This window comes from Tamandua tetradactyla, chromosome 7 (genome assembly GCF_023851605.1).
Source record: "Tamandua tetradactyla isolate mTamTet1 chromosome 7, mTamTet1.pri, whole genome shotgun sequence".
In the NCBI taxonomy this organism is placed as follows: domain Eukaryota; kingdom Metazoa; phylum Chordata; class Mammalia; order Pilosa; family Myrmecophagidae; genus Tamandua; species Tamandua tetradactyla.
Genome location: NC_135333.1, coordinates 59,834,004 through 59,854,465, shown reverse-complemented (window position 1 = coordinate 59,854,465; position 20,462 = coordinate 59,834,004). Strand labels below are relative to the sequence as shown.

Below are 20,462 nucleotides of genomic sequence, written 5' to 3'. Positions count from 1 at the left end.
GATATCAGTAAATATGATTCAGTCTTGGCAATCTTCCCCCAAAAGTCAATTGCTATGACATTTAGCAGAACATTATTTAAAAAGAACAAAAAGATTAATTGGTCTCATCATAGTAACCATAATTGGGATAATAGGCATTATTATTGTCACAGCTGTAGCTGGAACAGCCTTACATCGAACTATCCAAATTCAGCAATATGTGAAAGAATGGCATAAAAATGCTAGTGAGTTGTGGCATAGCCAAGCTCACATAGATGAACAATTGAATAACCAAGTAAATGATATTGAAACGGCTTTGATTCACATTGGAGATCAATTGTACAATATAAATTTTTTACAAGGACTAAAATGTGATTGGAATGAAAGTAATTTCTGTATAACTCCATTAAAATATAATTTCACCATGGAGTGGAATAAAATTCGTAGACATTTGCTTGGTCATGCTGATAGTTTATGTTTAGATATTATTTCTTTGCAGAAGCAGATCTTGGAGATGTCCCAGAATCAAATAAAAGTAGCTGAAGGAGATGATTTAATTCAAACCTTTGCTGATGCACTTAGATCCATAAATCCTGTTTATTGGTGGAATTCCCATCACTTTCTTATCACTTTGGGGATGGAAGTGCTATTGTTCCTAATAATTCTCTTCCTCTTAGGTTGCATAAAGCAATGATTAACAACAGCCATTAACCACAGTGCACGCCAAGGACAAGTTAATAGCATGATTCTTATGAAAACCCTCAATACCCCTTGAAAATGAATCAGTGAGCTTGGCTGGTAGTCATTGATGGGTAAGACCCTCTTACCTGAATAAGAGAGCAACTAAAAACAGAGACAGTCACCTTGATTCAAAACAAAAAGGGGGAAATGCAGGAGTTAATGTTAACCATGACCTAGAAATGCTGTGGCAGCTTCTAGGAGCAGGAAGTGCTGTGGTTGCAGTCCAAGATTAGGACTACTTCCTTTGATAGCTTGAGAGGAACAGAATGTCCCAGAACATAGCTGGGTGTTCTTTCTATTTCAAAGTAGCAAACAAACTGTGCTACTGGGAAGCCTTCTTTCTACATTGTATACTTGTTCCTGGTCACATATCTGTAGCCCTATATAACCTGTTGTTATTTGACAATAAACTTCCCTGATGATGGATGGCTGCAGGACCCCTGATCCCAGTCTTTCTTTTCATTTCATTCCTTGGTACTTTGAGCCTTGCTGCAGCAAACAACTGCAACACTAGGGCTATACAAACATGGTTTCTATGAAACTGACATTATGGCAAAATTTTATTACTAGCTATTGATAAAGCCTACCTCTCTAACTTCCATAAACATGATGATATAATAAAGTTTATGTTTAAAAATAAATATATATTAAAATTATATTCACATGCATGGAAATTTAATACAAATTGTTGGACTTCTGTGGGTATTCAAATATACTCCCCTTCCTTACCTACATACATAAATAAAACAAAGCAATATCCTGGGTTTTAAATTTTGAATTCCCATCAAAAGCAGAAACCGATTTTATCTTATATGAGAAAGAACTCTAGTTACATGCTCTGCAATAATAAACTTTTTTTTTTTTTTTTGGAATGAGCAGGTATTAGGAAATGAACCTGGGTCTCTGGCATGACAAGTGAGAACTCTGCCACTATGCCACCACTGCCTACCCTGCAGTAATAAACTTTTAAGATGCTACATATTATTGACAGCAATTTCACTTCCATTTTAATAATGCATTAATTATTTACTAATGGATTATCACAGGCAGCATATTGAACAAGATTCACAACTGGAGAAAATGAAATATAAATGATATGTCCCTTTATCCAAAGATATTACTATACAAAAGGGGCAATTTCTACACAGTAATAACTGTATATAATACAAAATGATAGAAAAATGATTATGACTAAAATACTTAGTTGGTATAAGAGTTTCTTGTCATTCGCCTGATCTCTTTGCATTACTTCCTTATTTTATGCTTCATTTTTCTCTACACCACAAAAATTAGCAATGGTAGTAATTGATGGACTAATTTTTGAGTACTGAAGTATCACTTTTACTCTTAGCATACATTATCACATGATTTTTATTATGAATTAAATTCCCAATAGTTTTCCATAATTGCTATTGCATGTGCTTTTCACAAACCTAGAACATTAAGCATGTATGAATAATAAGCATCTACAGGCTGAAATTCCTCTCTAACAATGGAGGTTTTGCGCTCTTCTTTTGAATTCTAACTCTCCTCTCTTTATCTTATACATCATTAGAATTGAGATTTCCAAAATTGATGAAATTAAAACCAGAAGTTCTTACACACCCCACTGCAGCCACCATTGTAAGAGGAAAATGCCAAAGGCAGAGTCTGGAACCTTCAGTAATGTAAGTCAAGGAGGAGAGGAGAGATTTGAAAACTATTAAAGACATGAAATTTACAGGACCTAGTGAATCATTACATATTATGGATGATGGGAATTTCTGATTCAACCTGAAAATGATAAGAGATGTCTTTTTATCATTATAAAGAAAAGAACAATTTGAGAGAAGTTCATTAGTACAAGTTTTGAAATATTTACTACAGCTACTTTTGTAATTTCCACAGGGTATTTCCACCATATTGTTGTAGAAATTTGAGGGCAAATAGAGTATGGAGATTCTGCAATGATGTTAGGTTGTGCTGGAAAGTGACATGGAGAGATGAATGCAGAGGAGTGTGTGTGGATATCCAAGCTGACCCTGGCCCTGCTGAATCAGTAAACAGAACTCTTTAATGAACCCAGTTTGAGTGTTTTAGGAAAGCTCCTGTCCCACTCCTATCTCATACTGGCCTCTACCCTCCTGGTATTGAGACCAATTTTTAGACCTGTCCTACATTTTTTGCATCAGAAAAAAAAGAAGTCATAATTTTGTCACTTATAAATTAGGAGCAAGATATCAAACATTTTGGTTTATTCTATCTAAGACCTTCATGTTCTCTTCCAGAAATTGAAATTCAAAAACCTATTAAGGAAGTAGAAAATACTTATTATGTTTATACCATTTAAATGATAATATGGATAAACAAAAAAACATTAATATTAAAAGGCGTTTATACTGTGTCAAGTAGATTATTATTAATAAACAAAAATCTACAAATATCAACCACTACACAAAACCTATTAGAAGTAATATAGAAGAAAAATATTCTATTTGTAATGACAACAATAAGACATGTCACCTATGCATTAGTTTAGGAAGAAATGTAGAAGGGATATCAGAAGAAGATTCTACAGTGCTACTAGAGAACATATAAAAAAGAGGTGATTAATTGAAAGTGGTAACTTAGTCTCTTATAAGTAGAATTGATAGTTTGAAAATGTCATTTGTTATAATCATCATTTTTTCATAGTGCAAATATCCAGTAACAATTATGAGAGTAAGAGGGAGTTATAATATGGATAAGACTCAGCTGTCCCTGGAATAGGCACACACACAGTACCTCCCTACAAACCAAGACTTATGGTCTCCCCAGCTTGAAAACATTAACCAAACCCCAGGACTGAACATCATTGTGTGATCTTGATCTGTTTCTACTGGCTGACAAAATGCAAATAAAAAGAGGCAAAGACTGAGTGTATCCATAATGAAAATTTACTAGAAAATATTCTACCATAAACTTTAGACCCTAAAATTGCTAGGCCTGCCGTCATGCAAGGGTTGTAGCTTCCAGAGGGCAGATGTTGCAGAAGGGAGCTTACCACAAGATTACAGCTGCTGTCACAATTAGTCAGCCTGCCCTGAGAAAGACAACCTCCCCCACCTCCTGATAGTGGCAGCAGAAGTCCACCCACACAACCCACTAAGCAGAACAAAAACTTTCCTCATCCCTGCCTAATTTTTTTTCACACCAATCACCTGACCCCAAGCCATAAAATCCCTATTCCCCCACTGCTGAGGATGGTTGCTCCCTCTGAGCATTGCCTGGGTCATTCTGTTTCTTCCTGAAATAAAATGGCTTGAACTTTTTCGCCTTGTCTTTGATGAATTTGCTATAATATAGTTTCAAAAATGCTATAATATAGTTAAGCATGAACTCCCCTCAAGGTCTGCAACCAAAATTGTGCATTTCAAAAATCGTCATTGAGTTTGGATGGGGTGAAATAAAATTTGGAATTTGGACTTACAAGTTATCTCTTTTGCCCCTTTGCACTCTGAATCCAAACTGCTCAGTGGTTCAATCATTATTAAACTCTCAAATTAACACAGTGTTCTTCCTGGAGTGGTAGTGCCCTCATCTCTGGAGAATCCAAATTAATCAGTGGCCTCAAAAGGATTCCAAAAATAAGATTACATGGAAAATGAGGGTCTCACAGTAAAAGTATCCCAACAGCTAGAATAACAAGTCATCACAAATGTATACCCCAAGGAATAGGAGAGAGAAGAAACTAATCCATGAAGATTATGAATAATGGCACTGTTATAAAATAAAATAACTGTTAGCTGAGCTTGAAAAAATTCAGAGAAAAAGACTCTATAGAATCATTAAGAGATTATTAAAAGAATATTATAGAATTTCTAGAAATAAAATTCAATATTAGTAATATAGGAGACAGCTTTAAGAATATATTAGGAGTAGTAGTGCTGTGGCGAGTCAGTGGTGTGCTGGGACTCTGGGATCTTATGCAGAATTTTCACTCAGAACAGGTGTACAAGATGGCAGCTTAGTGAGGTGTGGAATTTAGTTCATACTCCAGAGCAGCTAGTGAGTGAATACCCAGGAACAGTACAGAACAACTGCTGGGGCCACATCAGTGGACATATAGCATACATGAGTCTGGACAAGCTGATCCAGCTGCAATTCCCTCTGAACTATAAGTCCCCCAAGACACAGAGGCTGGTGCCCCTCCCCCACTGGCTGTTTCCAGAGGAGAAAGGAAAGAGATTTTACTAGCAGTAGGGGCTGAGATCAACCAGGCTCTATTTGATTGCTTGTGGAATTAATTAACAAATTCTGACTAATTCACATAAACCTCAAATAAGAGCTAAAGGTACTCAGAGTTTTTGCCCCAGTGCAACAAGGGCAGGCTGATGGGGAAATGAAAACAGACTTATTTTTGGTTTGGACAGCAGAGAATACTTGAAAAGGGCTGGACCCTAAAAAAAGGAGGGGCACATAGAACCTAAAGCACATAGAGCAACATATCTACTTAAGCTCTTTTTTTTTAATTCTAACATTATTTATTCTAATACAGCTAAAACTCACAAAACACTATTTTTACTCAACACCAATACCTGATACACCAAGCTCAACTAAACAACTAACCCCTTAAGAAACAAAATGAACAAAAATTTATTTGCCTCCTTCATCTCTCCTATGATAATAGGACTCCCTATTGTCATATTAATCATTATATTCCCAACCATCCTCTTCCCAGCCCCAAACTGCCTAATCAACAACTGCATAATCTCCATACAACAATGACTGACCAACCTAGTACTAAAACAAATAATAATGATTCATAATCCAATTCATCTATCATAATTCATCTATAGGCTTGACTTCAGATCTTCAGTTTTCTTCTCCAGAAAAATTTCATGAAAATAATGAAAGTTTAAGATTCCTTGAAATACAACTGTGCATATCTGGAAATCATTCCATTATCAGCTTAAGAAATATACTGTTCATGAGCAAAAAGATGTAAGTGTAAGAAAATGAAGATGTTCATTAAATAGATTATAAAAGGGACATTTTACATGGTGGACCTGATTGTCTATTAAAATTTCTCATTTATTACTGTATTTATTCTTTTTTTTATTAATTAACAGAAAAAAAGAAATTAACTCAACATTTAGAAATCATACATATGCAATCAGTAATTCTTATCATCATCACATAGATGCATGATCATCGTTTCTTAGTACATTTGCATCGGTTTAGAAGAACTAGCAACACAACAGAAAAAGATATAGAATGTTAATATAGAGAAAAGAAATAAAAGTAATAATAATAGTAAAAAAAAACGTATAGCTCAGATGCAGCTTCATTCAGTGTTTTAACATGATTACTTTACAATTAGGTATTATTTTGCTGTCCATTTTTGAGCTTTTGTATCTAGTCCTGTTGCACAGTCTGTATTCCTTCAGCTCCAATTACCCATTATCTTACCCTGTTTCTAACTCCTGCTGGACTCTGTTACCAATGACATATTCCAAGTTTATTCTCAAATGTCAGTTCACATCAGTGGGACCATACAGTATTTGTCCTTTAGTTTTTGGCTAGACTCACTCAGCATAATGTTCTCTAGGTCCATCCATGTTATTACATGCTTCATAAGTTTATCCTGTCTTAAAGCTGCATAATATTCCATCGTATGTATATACCACAGTTTGTTTAGCCACTCGTCTGTTGATGGACATTTTGGCTGTTTCCATCTCTTTGCAATTGTAAATAACGCTGCTATAAACATTGGTGTGCAAATGTCCGTTTGTGTCTTTGCCCTTAAGTCCTTTGAGTAAATACCTAGCAATGGTATTGCTGGGTCATATGGCAATTCTATATTCAGCTTTTTGAGGAACTGCCAAACTGCCTTCCACAGTGGTTGCACCATTTGACATTCCCACCAACAGTGGAGAAGTGTGCCTCTTTCTCCGCATCCTCTCCAGCACTTGTCATTTTCTGTTTTGTTGATAATGGCCATTCTGGTGGGTGTGAGATGGTATCTCATTGTGGTTTTGATTTGCATTTCTCTAATGGCCAGGGACATTGAGCATCTCTTCATGTGCCTTTTGGCCATTTGTATTTCCTCTTCTGATAGGTGTCTGTTCAAGTCTTTTTCCCATTTTGTAATTTGGTTGGCTGTCTTTTTGTTGTTGAGTTGGACAATCTCTTTATAAATTCTGGATACTAGACCTTTATCTGATATGTCATTTCCAAATATTGTCTCCCATTGTGTAGGCTGTCTTTCTACTTTCTTGATGAAGTTCTTTGATGCAGAAAAGTGTTTAATTTTGAGAAGCTCCCATTTATTTATTTCCTTCTTCAGTGCTCTTGCTTTAGGTTTAAGGTCCATAAAACCGCCTCCAATTGTAAGTTTCATAAGATATCTCCCTACATTTTCCTCTAACTGTTTTATGGTCTTAGACCTAATGTTTAGATCTTTGATCCATTTTGAGTTAACTTTTGTATAGGGTGTGAGATACGGGTCTTCTTTCATTCTTTTGCATATGGATATCCAGTTCTCTAGGCACCATTTATTGAAGAGCCTGTTCTGTCCCAGGTGAGTTGGCTTGACTGTCTTATCAAAGATCAAATGTCCATAGATGAGAGGGTCTATATCTGAGCACTCTATTCAATTCCATTGGTCGATATATCTATCTTTATGCCAATACCATGCTGTTTTGACCACTGTGGCTTCATAATATGCCTTAAAGTCAGGCAGCGTGAGACCTCCAGCTTTGTTTTTTTTCCTCAAGATGTTTTTAGCAATTCGGGGCACTCTGCCCTTCCAGATAAATTTGCTTATTGGTTTTTCTATTTCTGAAAAATAAGTTGTTGGGATTTTGATTGGTATTGCATTGAATCTGTAAATCAATTTAGGTAGGATTGACATCTTAACTATATTTAGTCTTCCAGTCCATGAACTCTACTTAAGCTCTTGATTAATAAACTCGAGGAATGGGAATCCTGCTCTGAAAAATGATTTTTTTTTTGCTTTGTTTCTACTGCTTAACTTCTCTTTGGATAGAACTGCAAGACTTCTCAGGCTCCAACTTCCCATGCAAGGGCAGAATTACACTTGTCTGAGAGAAAAAGAGGCTGGCCATGTGAAAGGAGTTAATTCCCTAGAGGTTGTGCTTTCCCCAGGAGAGGGGTGGGGCCCAGCTCAGGTGGAATCCCTCTCTCAAGGAATTCAGACTGCAGGGACTGGAAAACTTAAGCAATTAAACCCAGCCTATGACTTCTCCTCTGTCTCAACCACATCCCTGGCAGGGAGAGTTTTCTGACCTTAGAAGCACCACATTATGTTATACCAGTGGGAAACCAGAGGCAGACACATGGTGGGAAGACAAGCACCACATGGTGAACAGGACAGGAAAAGCACAGAGGCATGAGACTTCAAACAAAAGTCTATCAACCTGATGGGTCTCACCCTCAGGGAAAACTGATGCAAGTGACTCTTTCCTCCTGCGAGGAGGTTACCCTGGTCTAAAAAATCTGACTGGGGTCTATAATATCTAAGTAGACCATTCTAAGGGAAAAAAACCTCCTTATATGCAGGGAAAGAAACAAGAAAACAAGAACTGAAAAATTCTGATCTGTTGAACAAAACCTATGCTAGAAGTCTAGAATAAGCTGAACTGAATGTCAAAGAAAGATAGAGAACAAAACCATCCAGTAAGAAAATCCTAGATAAAAGAGTGGAAACAACCTCTAGAAAGAATTAAATGAGTAAATTAAATGCTTAGATAACAACAAAAAATAATGAGTAATACTTGGAAAATTGAAGATATGGCCCAGTCAAAGGAAGAACCAACAATTCAAATGAGATGCAGAAGTTGAAAAACTAATTCAGGATGTTTGAACAGACATGGGAAATCTCATCAAAAATCAAATCAATTAGTTGAAGGAGGATATGAAGAAGGCAATGGGTGAACAAAAAGTAGAAATCAAAAGTCTGAAAAAAATCACAGAACTTATGGAAATTAAAGGCACAGTAGAAGAGATTAAAAAGACAATGGAACCTACAACATTAGATTTCAAGAGGCAGAAGAAATAATTACTTCTTTGGAGGATGGGACATGTGAAATCAAATGAGCAAATGAAAATATAGGGAAGAGAATGGAAAAAATATGAGCAGAGACTCAGGGAATTGAATGACAACATAGAGCACATGAATTTACATGTTGTGGGTGTCCCAGAAAGACTAGAGAAGCAAAAAAGAAGAAAAATACTGATGGAGGAAATTATTACTGAAAATTTCCCAACTCTTATGAAAGACTTAAAATTACAGATCCAAGAAGAATACCCCAAACAGAATACATTCCAATAGACATCTCCAAGACACTTACTAATCAGAATGTCAGATGTCAAAGAAAGAGAAAATTTTGAAATCAGCAAGGGAAAAGCAATTGACACACACAAGTGAAGCCCAATAAGACTATTCATAGTTTTCTCAGCAGAAATTATGGAGGTGAGAATACAGTTGTATGATATATTTAAGATTCTAAAAGAGAAAAACTGCCAACCTAGAATTCCATAACCAGAAAAACTGTCCTTCAAAAAGGAGGGAAAAATTAAAACATTTTCTGACAAAAAAATCACTGTGAGAATTTGTGACCAAGAGACCAGCTCTGCAAGAAATACTAAAAGGAGCACTAGAGGCATACAGAAAAATACAGGAGAGAGTAGTGTGGAGAAAAGTGTAGAAATGAAGACTATCAGTGAAGGTAAAAAGATAAAGAAATTAGCCATGACATATAAAATCCAAAAGGCAAAATGATAGAAGAAAGTACTGCTCTTACAGTAATAACACCAAATATTAATGGATTAAACTCTCCAATCAAAAGGCATAAACTGGCAGAATGGAATAAAAAACAGGACCCAACTATATGCTGTCTACAGGAGGAACATTTTAGACCCAAGGACAAACACAGGTTGGAAGTGAAAGTTTGGGAAAGGATTTTTCATACAAACAACAATCAGAAAAGAGCAGGAGTAGCCATACTAATATCCAACAAATTAGACTTCAAATGTAAAACAGTTAAAAGAGACAAAGAAGGAAACTATGTATTAATAAAAGGAGCAATTCAACAAGGAGACATAAAAATCATAAATATTTAGGCACCCAGCCAGAGTGCTCCAAAACACATGAGGCAAACTCTGAAAACACTGAAAAGAGAAATAGACATATCCACCATAATAGTTTGAGACTTCAATTCCCCGCTTTCATCAATGGATAGAACATCTAGACAGAGGATCATAAAGAAACAGAAAATTTGAATAATACAATAAACGAACTAGACTTAGCAGACTTTTACAGAACATTAAACCCCACAATAGTAGGATACACCTTTTTCTTAAGTGCTCATGCATCATTTTCAAGGATAGACCATACGCTGGGCCACAAAGCAAGTCTCAGTAAATTTTAAAAGATTGAAATCATACAAAACACTTTCTCAGATCATAAAGGAATGAAGTTGGAAACCAAGAAATGGCAGAGGGCCAGAAAATTCACAAATATATGGAGGCTCAACAGTACACTCTTAAACAATAAGTGGGTCAAGGAAGAAATTACAAGAGAAATCACTGAATATCTTGAGGCAGATGAAAATGAAAACAATATATCAAAATTTATGGGATGAAGCAAAGGCAGTGCCAAGTGGGAAATTTATTGAGTTAAATGTTTATATCAAAAAAGAAGAAAGAGCAAAAATCAAGGAATCAACTGCTCACTTGGAAGAATTACAGAAAGAACAGCAAACTAACCCCAAAGCAAGACAAAGGAAAGCAATAACAAAGGTTAGAGCAGAAATAAATGAAATTGAGAACATGAAAACAATTGAGAAAATCAACAAAACCAGAAGTTGGTTCTTTGAGAAAATCAATAAAATTGAAAGACCCTTGGCAAGTGTGTTGGTTCGAAAGGAAGTATGCCCCCTAGAAAAGCCATGTTTTAATCAAAATATCATTTTGTAGAGGTAGAATAATCTCTATTCAATACTGTATGTTTGAAACTGTAATCAGATCATCTCCCTGGATGATGTGATTTAGTCAAGAATGGTTGTTAAACTGGATTAGGGGACAACATGTCTCCATCCATTTGGGTGGGTCTTGATTGGTTTATTGGAGTCCTATAAAAGAGGAAATATTTTGGAGAATGAGAGATTCAGAGAGGGCAGACAATGCTGCAGCACCATGAAGCAGAGAGTCCACCAGCCAGTGACTTTGGAGATGAAGAAGGAAAATGCCTCCCGGGGAGTTTCATGAAACTGGAAGCCAGGAGAGAAAGCTAACAGATGATGCCGTGTCTGCTATGTGCCCTTCCAGATGGAAGAGGAACCCTTAGCATGTTTGCCATGTGCCCTTCCAGCTGAGAGAGAAACGTTGAATGTTATTGGCCTTCTTGAACCAAGGTATCTTTCCCCAGATGCCTTAAATTGGACATTTCTATAGACTTGTTTTAATTGGGACATTTTCTTGGCCTTAGAACTGTAAACTAGCAACTTATTAAATTCCCCTTGTTAAAAGCTATTCTGTTTCTGGTATATTGCATTCCAGGAGCTAGCAAACTAGAACAGCAAGGTTGACAAAAAGAAAAAGGAGTTGCAATAAATAAAATCAGAAATGGAAGAGGAAACAGCCACTCATCCCACAGAAATAAAGTAGGTAAGGGGAGGATACTATGAACAACTTTATGCTAATAAACTAGACAGGATAGATGAAATAGACAATCTCCTAGAAGACATGAACAACCAACACTGGCTTGAGGAGAAACAGATTACCTCAATAAACCAATCGCAAATGAAGAAAATGAATAAGTAATTAAGAAGATTCCAAAAAGAAAAGTCTATGACAAGATGGCTTCACCTGTGAATTCTACCAAGCATTCAAGAAAGAATTAGTGCCAATCCTGCTCAAACTCTACAAGAAAATTGAAGAAGAGGGAAGGCTACCTAACTCATGCTATGAAGCCAACATCACCCCCATACACACAAAGCCAGATAAAGGTACTACAAGAAAAGAAAATTATAGACCAATCTCTCCAATGAATATAGATACAAAAATCCTCAACAAAATTCTTGTGAATCAAATCCAGCAGCATTATAAAAGAATTATACACCATGACCAACTGGGATTTATTCTAGGTATGCAAGGATGGTTCAACATAAAAAAGTCAAAGACTGTAACAAACCATGTCAAACAACAAATCAAAGCAGTAAAACCACATGATCATCTTGATTGATGCAGAAAAGACATTGTCCAAATTCAACATCTTTTCTTGATGAAAACACTTCAAAGAATATGAATAGTAGGGAACTTCCTCAACATGATAAAGGGAATATAGGAAAAACCCATAGCTAACATCATCCTCAATGGGGAAAAACTGAAAGCTTTCCCCCTAAGATCAGGAACAAGAAAAGGATGTCCACTTTCTCACTGTTATTCAACTTTGTGTTGGAAGTTCTAGCCAGAGCAATTAGAAAAGAAACAGAAATACAAGGCATCAAAATTGGAAAGGAAGAAGTAAAACTCTCACTATTTGCAGATTATATGATACTATATATCAACCCTCCCTCCCAAATCCACAGCAAATCTACTAGAGCTAATAAAATGAGTACAGCAAAGTGGCAGGCTACAAGATCAACACTCAAAAATCTGTACAGTGTTGCTTTCACGGGACTGGAGTGCAAAGGATATTAAAGAATGATGAAAGAGACAGATGGGGTCAGGGGGCCTGAAGCTTTGTGACAACAGACAACAGACAACTTTATTCTTAACTAGTTCCTGTGTATATACTGCTGAGTTTATGTGACAAAAATCATGCATGCATTTTGTGAGAAAGCAGAGTGCTTACCTTTCAGTATTTACTCCCTACATACTAAAGATAACCATAAAGAACTGGAGGTTAAGAAGAAACAAACATTCTCTTCCTCCCAGACTGTTCTCCATTAATCAGATAACAATCTCCACAGTTTACTGCTGCTGCCACTCTGAGGCCAGTTGCTCCCAGTAAATTCCACAGGTCTTCCATTAACCCTTGCTCCTACATTTCCCCCTTTTTATTTTATTAGCCAAGGTGACTGTGCCTGTCTTAGGTTGCCCTTAATCTCTGAAGGAAGGGTCTTACCCATCATTGGCTACTGGTCAAGCTCTCTGACTTTGATTCAGGAGGGACCCAAGGTCTTTCACCAGAATCATACTGTTAGTGTGGCTTTGCTTAGTGGCATGGCTTGCTACTTTGAACATTTGCTGTTTGACACAGCTGAGGAAGAAGATAAAGAGTATAAACAACCCCAAACCTAAGCCTATAGGAGTCAAAAAATGATGTGATTTCCACCAGTGAATAGGATTAATACTTTTTTAGCTCTTGGGTAAGTGATTGTATAACATCATCTCTGTCAGTTATATGTAAATTATTCTGAGATATTTCTAATATCTGTTTCTGTAATTCTAAGATATCGAGACTTAAACTACCTGGATGCCCCAAAAGGTGCTTTTTTTTTTTTTTTTTTACCTTTTTCCATTCTATTTCAGAATGATTATATCTTAAAGGGGTAATACAAAAATTGCTCTCATTCCAGTCACATTTTAAACTTCGGAAAAAATTTAAATTATACATTTGATCTCCAATATGAGCCAATGCTGTTTCTATATCATTTAGCTTATTACTAATCTGCTCATCAATATGAGATTGACTATGCCACAGCTCACTGGCATTTTTATACCATTCTCTAACATAATGCTGCATCTGTATAGTTTGATGCAATGCAGTTCCTGCGACCGCAACCACAGTGATAATTCCAATGATTCCAATGATAGCTGCAACAATGAGTCCAATTAGTCTGTTAGTCCTTTTCAGATATTCTCTCACCAAATGGATCATGATTTGTGTTTCTGGAGAGGTTTGCCAAGATCTTTATATCTGCATCAGCAGCCAAATACCTCTTCTTCTCCTTGCTGCTATAATCATCTCATTTTCCTGCAACATAAATGCTTGGAGACAAGTGAATAGAGAACAATTCTTACAATTAAAAGTTTGATTTCTTATATGCATATGAACTTTAACAAATGCATATGGATCTCTAGTACGTATTTGCATATAGTGTTTATGGCTGTTATTTAAAGAGAAGTTATGGTTACTAGAATTCTCTATAAAAGTTAGTTTCAGTCCTAGGAAAATTTTCTATAAATTTCTCTGACAAATGTTATATTTATCATCCCATGAATTTGACAAAAACCATCCTCTATGTATTAAATCTGATTTAGCTTGCCTGTCCATATAGTCTCAGTTACCTCTGAGTTGGAGATGGGAGGCCCCACAGGGGCTCATCTCTTACAATTCCATAGGAGTCATTAATTATGATAATTCCTCAATCCATATGACATAACTGCCATCCATTCCAACTTTCTCTCCCATCTAATAGGCAAGTATCATTCATTTGATTCCATAGAGTTAAAGGGGGGATATACATATAGGTAATTATGAGAATAATTCTGAATCTTAAACCATGTAGTTCAATTACTTATTGTCATACACAATAATTCATTACCTATATATATGGGTTTTTCTAAAAATGAAAGAGTTAAATTTAACACCATTTTTCTTTCTTCCTTAAGTAGTTTTGGAAGCTTTGAATCTACTGGACCTGGGAATCCTAAACTAGTATTCAGATATATTGGTAAAGTTGGATCTGCCCATGTTAGGACCTACAGCAGAGGTGGGTTAGGAATATAAGCCCAATAAGTATAATTATGTCCCTGTCCTTCAGCAATTAAAGTTATATGTCCTATAATGTACATTACCCATTTAGTTATTTTCATCAGAGTCAACATGTCTGGTTTTTATTCTTTTTGAGGGAATCCAAACTGAATTTCTGTCATTTGCAATGACAAGAGCAAATCCCCTACCCCACACCTTTATTATGCCTGGTTTCCACAAATCATCTTTAACATCTTTCTAAAGGATCAGCTGCAGCTGCAGTTCTGTTTGAGTCTTGTCATTTTTCTTTTCCAAATTACTAAAATGTTGTTCTGTGGGGGTCTGTGATGAATTAGTACACGTGTTGAAAAAATTTAAAGTAAACAATGCTTTTGCTAATTGATCTTTTGGTGTACTTATTTTCACAACATCATCCTCCTGATCAGCATCTCCCCCTTTTTGTTTCATGAGCATAGACTTTAGCATCCAGCTTGCTCATTCAATAATTCCTTGCCTAGAGGGATTATGTGGAATTCCTGTGATATGAGTGATATGAAAAGTAGTATATACTTTATGAAATTGCTTTCCTGTATAAACAGGACCATTGTCCATTTTAATAGATTGAGGGCATCCCATAACAACAAAAGCATTAAGTAATGTGATTGGACATGGAAGAAACATTCTCCAGATTGTGCAGTAGTCCAGATGAAATGAGAAAAGGTGTCTATGATAACATGTACATATTGCACTTTACCAATATGTGAAATATGGGTAACATCCATTTGCCATAATTAATTTGCTTTTTGACCTTGAGGATTAACCCCTGATGTAAATGGGAGTGAATTTAAAGGTCCATATGTTGGACAAGTCCTAATAATGTCCTGAACTTACTGTTTAGATAAAGACAGAAATTTGTCTCTCAGCCCTTTGCTATTAATATGAGTCAGTTTGTGAAGTGTTGTGGGATCTTGAATTACCCCCACAAAAGTATCTGCTTGCTGATTTTGTAATGATAAAGGACCTGGAAGATTAGTATGAACTTTTATATGCATGATAAAAAGGGCATTAATTTGACTTCTGAGTAATGTTTGTAAATGTAAAAAACATTTGGGATAATTCATCTCCTTTAAATAAAGAAACTGTCTGAATGTGAGTAACTGTTCAGCAGACATATTCAGAATCAGAAACAATATTAAAAGATTGTGGAAAATTTTGCAATACCTGAGTTACAGCTGCTAATTCAGTGCACTGGGCTGAAGTATAAGGTGTTTTCCAACTTTTGTTTTCCCCTGGGGTGACATATGCAGCCTGCCCTTTACTACTACCATCAGTAAAGATGTTAATAGCTCCCTCTAGTGGGGAAGCCCAAATTATTTTAGGCAAAATCCATTATGCTCTTTTTAGAAATTGTAAAAGTTTTGACATAGGCAAATGGTTATCAATTTGTCCTTTAAAATCACTTAATGCTATTTGCCAAGAGGTATTGAAGATAAATAGACATTGAACCTCTTCCTTTGTGAGATCACACACTATGCAATTAGGAACATGTCCTCTTAATTGATAATATGTTTGGCGACCTTTGGCTGTTAAAGAAATGATTTTTTTGCAAATATGTATTTAAACGTTTTTGTCAATTGTTAGGTAAAAAAATCCATTCTAAAACACCATCTTGCCAAAAGAGGCCTGTGGGAGATTGCAAGGTGAATAAAATAATAAAACCAACAGGCTTTTCTAGATTTATTTGAACAAGCTGTCCTTTTTGTATGCATTGTTCAATTAATTGTAAATCTTGTTCAGCCGCAGCTGTTAACTGCCTTTTGCTTAATAAATCAGAATTTCTTTGTGAAATATTAAACAGATTCCATAACATATAATTAGGAATCCCTAAAGTGGCAGGTAGCAAAAATGAAAGCAGAGTAAGTGTCAATAGTGACATGTACCCATAGTAAACGACCAGATTTTGTAAAATGAATTCATTGGATTGATTGAAAAGGAATGCAGGAATGTGGATTTTTTATAATTGGCTGTGCATTTTTGGTAATTTTAAATTTATTGCATGCAGTTTTAATGTGTGTGATATTTTCCCACAATAGTGGCATGATTCCAATTTGCTTACATGATCAGGCCCAGTTGGGTCCTCTGGGAACTGGCTAGGAACCAAGAGGAGCTTCCTGGGACCTAGATATCTTTATTAAAGTACACCTTCCTCTGGGAGGATAACCAGTCCTCCCAACTAGAGCGCACATTTTAATTGTTTCTTACCAAAGTCATGCGATAGCAACATCAGTTGCATGTAATGTCAACGTCAGGTGAACAGAACAGACTCCACAAGTATATTTTTTCCTTGCATTCAGCCCTCAAATCTGATGTGCTCCCAACATAAGCCATGGTTATTTGGGGATAAATTTAGTTTATACATATGTAGTTTATATAAACACTGGGCAAAGCATTAAAATATTTTGCCTTAAAGGAATTTAGGTATTTATATTATTTAAATATTATTTAGCCAGTAATAGATTCATTTATAGCAATATTAATTAGATTAATAGATTAAGCCACCTGGTTTGGGGCAAGAAAAGAAACAATTTTTTGCCAGTATAATGACACCCAGGAGAAAATCAGTATTTTTATACAGATAACAACATGATAAAAGTTAACATAAGTTATTTTGATAAAACATAGACTCTTTGCTTTTTAAACTGATTATCTGGAAATTTTTAAAATATCTTTTCATTAGAACAGGCTAAGAGTTCAAGAAAACATTGTCATTTTAGACTCATTAAATTTTTCTTGATTTTGACCATAATTTCCATTTTTACAAACCCTCAGCAATTATTATAGTAGTTCAGGATTTGTCCTACATTTTTTCTCATTTTGTAACAGTTAATCATTTCATCTTAGGATAAAACTATTCTGTTTCTCCTATTAATAAAAACGCATCTTTCATATTTTTCATACTTGTCATTATTTTAAACAAATATTTTACCATGCATAATTACCATCAAAATTAAATTTGTTAGAATAATGTTAAATACTTAAAATACTTTGGTTAATGCATATGTGAAACATCAATATATAGTTTTTAACAAGAATTTTCAGTTTTAAAGTTCTTAAAATATATTTCTTTTTAAAATATGAATAGGAGCTAAACTCATGGCCAGTTTCCAAATTGCTGTTTGTCGAGGATCTAAGTTAACAAAAGGAGATGGGGCTACCATTCCCATTCCTTGTCACAAGATTTTATTTGTAGCATTTGTATAAATTTCAGTAGAATAATTATTTAGATTAATCCAAGGTAACTTAACAGAACACTTTGAGTCAGAACTACAGTTCTGAATTTCATACCCCTTAGGGGTCCGATCCATTACAATTCCATAGGAACTATTAATGAGTATAGACTTTTGTTTGGCATGGCATTGTTCCTATTGAATATTTTCTGACTCAGGTGTATACGAATCTTTACATAAAGCAGCTTATTAAGAACAAGCTCAGAAATTAATTTTTTTTAGCTTACTCTGTTAAAGGTATGGTAAAGAAGGAATTTTAAAAATCTGTTATAATAATAGAGCAGTTTTTAGGAATTATAATTGGTGCAGGTAAGCCAGGTTGTGATGACTCCCTAAGTTGAATTACAGCATTAACTTTTATCAAATCAGTTAACATTCTCCATTTTCCTGATTTCCTGTTTATAATAAATACTGGAGAATTCCAGGGACTTTGAGATTCTTCTATATGTCTTGCTTTAAAACCTTCTTGAACTGCATTAGAGCCTCTAACTTTTCTATAGATAAGGGCACTCTTCAACCCACAAAGTCTCACTTGTTTTCCAAGTTAAAGGTATGGGTTGGAGTGTTATGTCAGCAGTGGGTTCAATTATATATTTGGACAGCTGAGAAATAGTATATACTGGAGTATGTTTAAGATTAAGAGTCTCATATCTGCTTCTTAATTGTTTTCCTATTTTTGCCCAAGTTTGAGGATTAACTGTATTTTTTTCTGGAAACCATGGGCAACAATCCTGTACATGACAAAGAATAGTTTCTAATTGAGACTGAGAAAATTTTGTGCCTCTAGTGGACAGCATAGATTTATAGAGGTTCTTTTCTGCTGAACCTGAATTTTTACACCTAGCTGAAAATATCTTCAATTCACTCCTTACCCTTTTGTAGCTCTTATTAGCTCTTTGTAGTATTTGTAGTGGATGTCCCTGGAGCATCTCCTCATTTTATGCTTTAAGAGTTCTCCTATCAGATCCCTGTCTGGGCACTAATTGCTGAATCCAGTGAAGCAACTGTACAAACAGGGTCAGAAGGGGCAGTGGGAGATTGAGAAAAAACACAACACAGTGTTTAAGAGAAAGCAGGGGCTAGGTGGTTCATTGCCTGACTGAACACAATGACCAAATAGAAACAGGAATATCTTCCCTATTTTGTTATGCTTGCCACAAAGCCTTTGTACCCAATTTCCATTGCTTAAGATTTAAAACATTGTGGACTTAAGGCTGAAACCAATAACAATACTTCTGTACCAAAGAAAAGAACTCTATAGAGACTCTGAAGTCTTCATTGAGAGCCCTGTAGCTTTTAACAATGTTTTCAACACACAAACATACTCCTCTAGCCACCCATCGTAATTACCCATTACCCTGATGCTACAAGGAAAATGCTTACTTACCAATATGACTCCAGTCCTCTTCTATCGGCTGGACAAATGTCCCTCTAATGGAGACTTTTCCTTGGTTCCTCAGTATTGTTTTGGAGTCTTCTTGTTCTTCAGGTCCCATATTGGATGCCAGATGTTGCTTCCACAGAACCAGAGTGTGAAGGATATTAAGGAATGATGAGAGAGACAGATGGGATCAGGGGGTCTGAAGATCAGCCATTACAGACAACAGACAACTTTATTCTTAACTAGTTCCTGTTTATGTACTGCAGGGTTTATGTGACAAAAAGCATGCATGCATTTCATGAGAAAGCAGAGTGCTTACTTTTCAGTATTTACTCCCTATATACTAAAGATAGCCATAAAGAATGCTGGGTTAAGAAAAACAAACATTCTCTCCCTCCCAGACTGTTCTCCATTAATCAGATAACAATCTCCACAGTTTACTGCCACTGCCACTCTGAGGCCAGTTGTTCCCATTAACCCTTGCTCCTACAGTACACTAATAATGTTTCTATACACTAGTAATGAGCAATCTAAGGGGGAAATCAAGAAAAAAATTCCATTTACAATTGCAATTAAAAGAATAAAATATGTAGGAATAAATTTAACTAAAGATACAAAAGACCTATAGAAAAAGAACTGAAAGAAATTGTTATAAGAAATCATGGAAGATCTAAATAAATAGAATGGCATACCACATTCAAGGATTTGAAACTAAATATAAGTGAGATGTCAATTCTACCTAAATTGATTTATAAATTCAATGCAATACAAACTGAAATCCCCAAAACTTACTTTGCAGAAATAGAAAAGCCAATAAGTGAATTTATTTTGAAAGGTAGTGTACCCAAAATAGCTAAAAATATCTTGAGAAAGAAAACTGAAGTTGGAGATTTCACACTACCTGACTTTAAGATGTATTATGAAGCTACAGTGGTTAAAACAGTATGGTACTGGCATAAAGATAGAAATACCAATGGAATCAAATACAGTGTTCAGATATAGACCCTCTCATCTACGGACAATTGATCTTTGATAAGACAGATAAGCCAAATCAACTGGGACAGAACGGTCTCTTCAATAAATGGTGCTCAGAGGACTGAATAACCAAATGCAAATGAATGAAGGAGGATCCTTATCTCATACCTTATACAAAAATTAACTCAATATGGATCAAAGACCTAAACATTAGAGCTAAGACCATAACACTTTTTGAAGAAAATGTAGGGAAATATCTTATAAAACTTGTAATAGGAGGCAGTTTCCTAGACCTTCCATTGAAAGCATGAGCATTAGAGAAAGAAATAGATAAATGGGAACTCCTCAAAATTAAACACTTTTGTGCATCAAATAACTTTGTAAAGAAAGTAAAAAAGGCAGCCTACAGAATGGG

The 20,462-nt window shown here is 35.5% G+C and overlaps 1 long non-coding RNA gene across 2 annotated transcripts in view; it reads right to left on the bottom strand.

The window, feature by feature from the left end:
• Nucleotides 1-19,785, bottom strand: part of LOC143691285 (uncharacterized) — a 46,514-nt gene extending 26,729 nt beyond the window's left edge. The window contains exons 1-2 of one of the 2 annotated variants that reach the window (XR_013179442.1): nucleotides 19,079-19,785; nucleotides 18,564-18,695 (exon numbers count right to left, since the gene is read on the bottom strand). This is a non-coding gene — a long non-coding RNA (uncharacterized LOC143691285). The remainder of the gene's footprint in view (nucleotides 1-18,563; nucleotides 18,696-19,078) is intronic. The other variant, XR_013179441.1, reaches the window with a different exon arrangement.
• Between the last annotated feature and the right edge of the window lie 677 nt (nucleotides 19,786-20,462).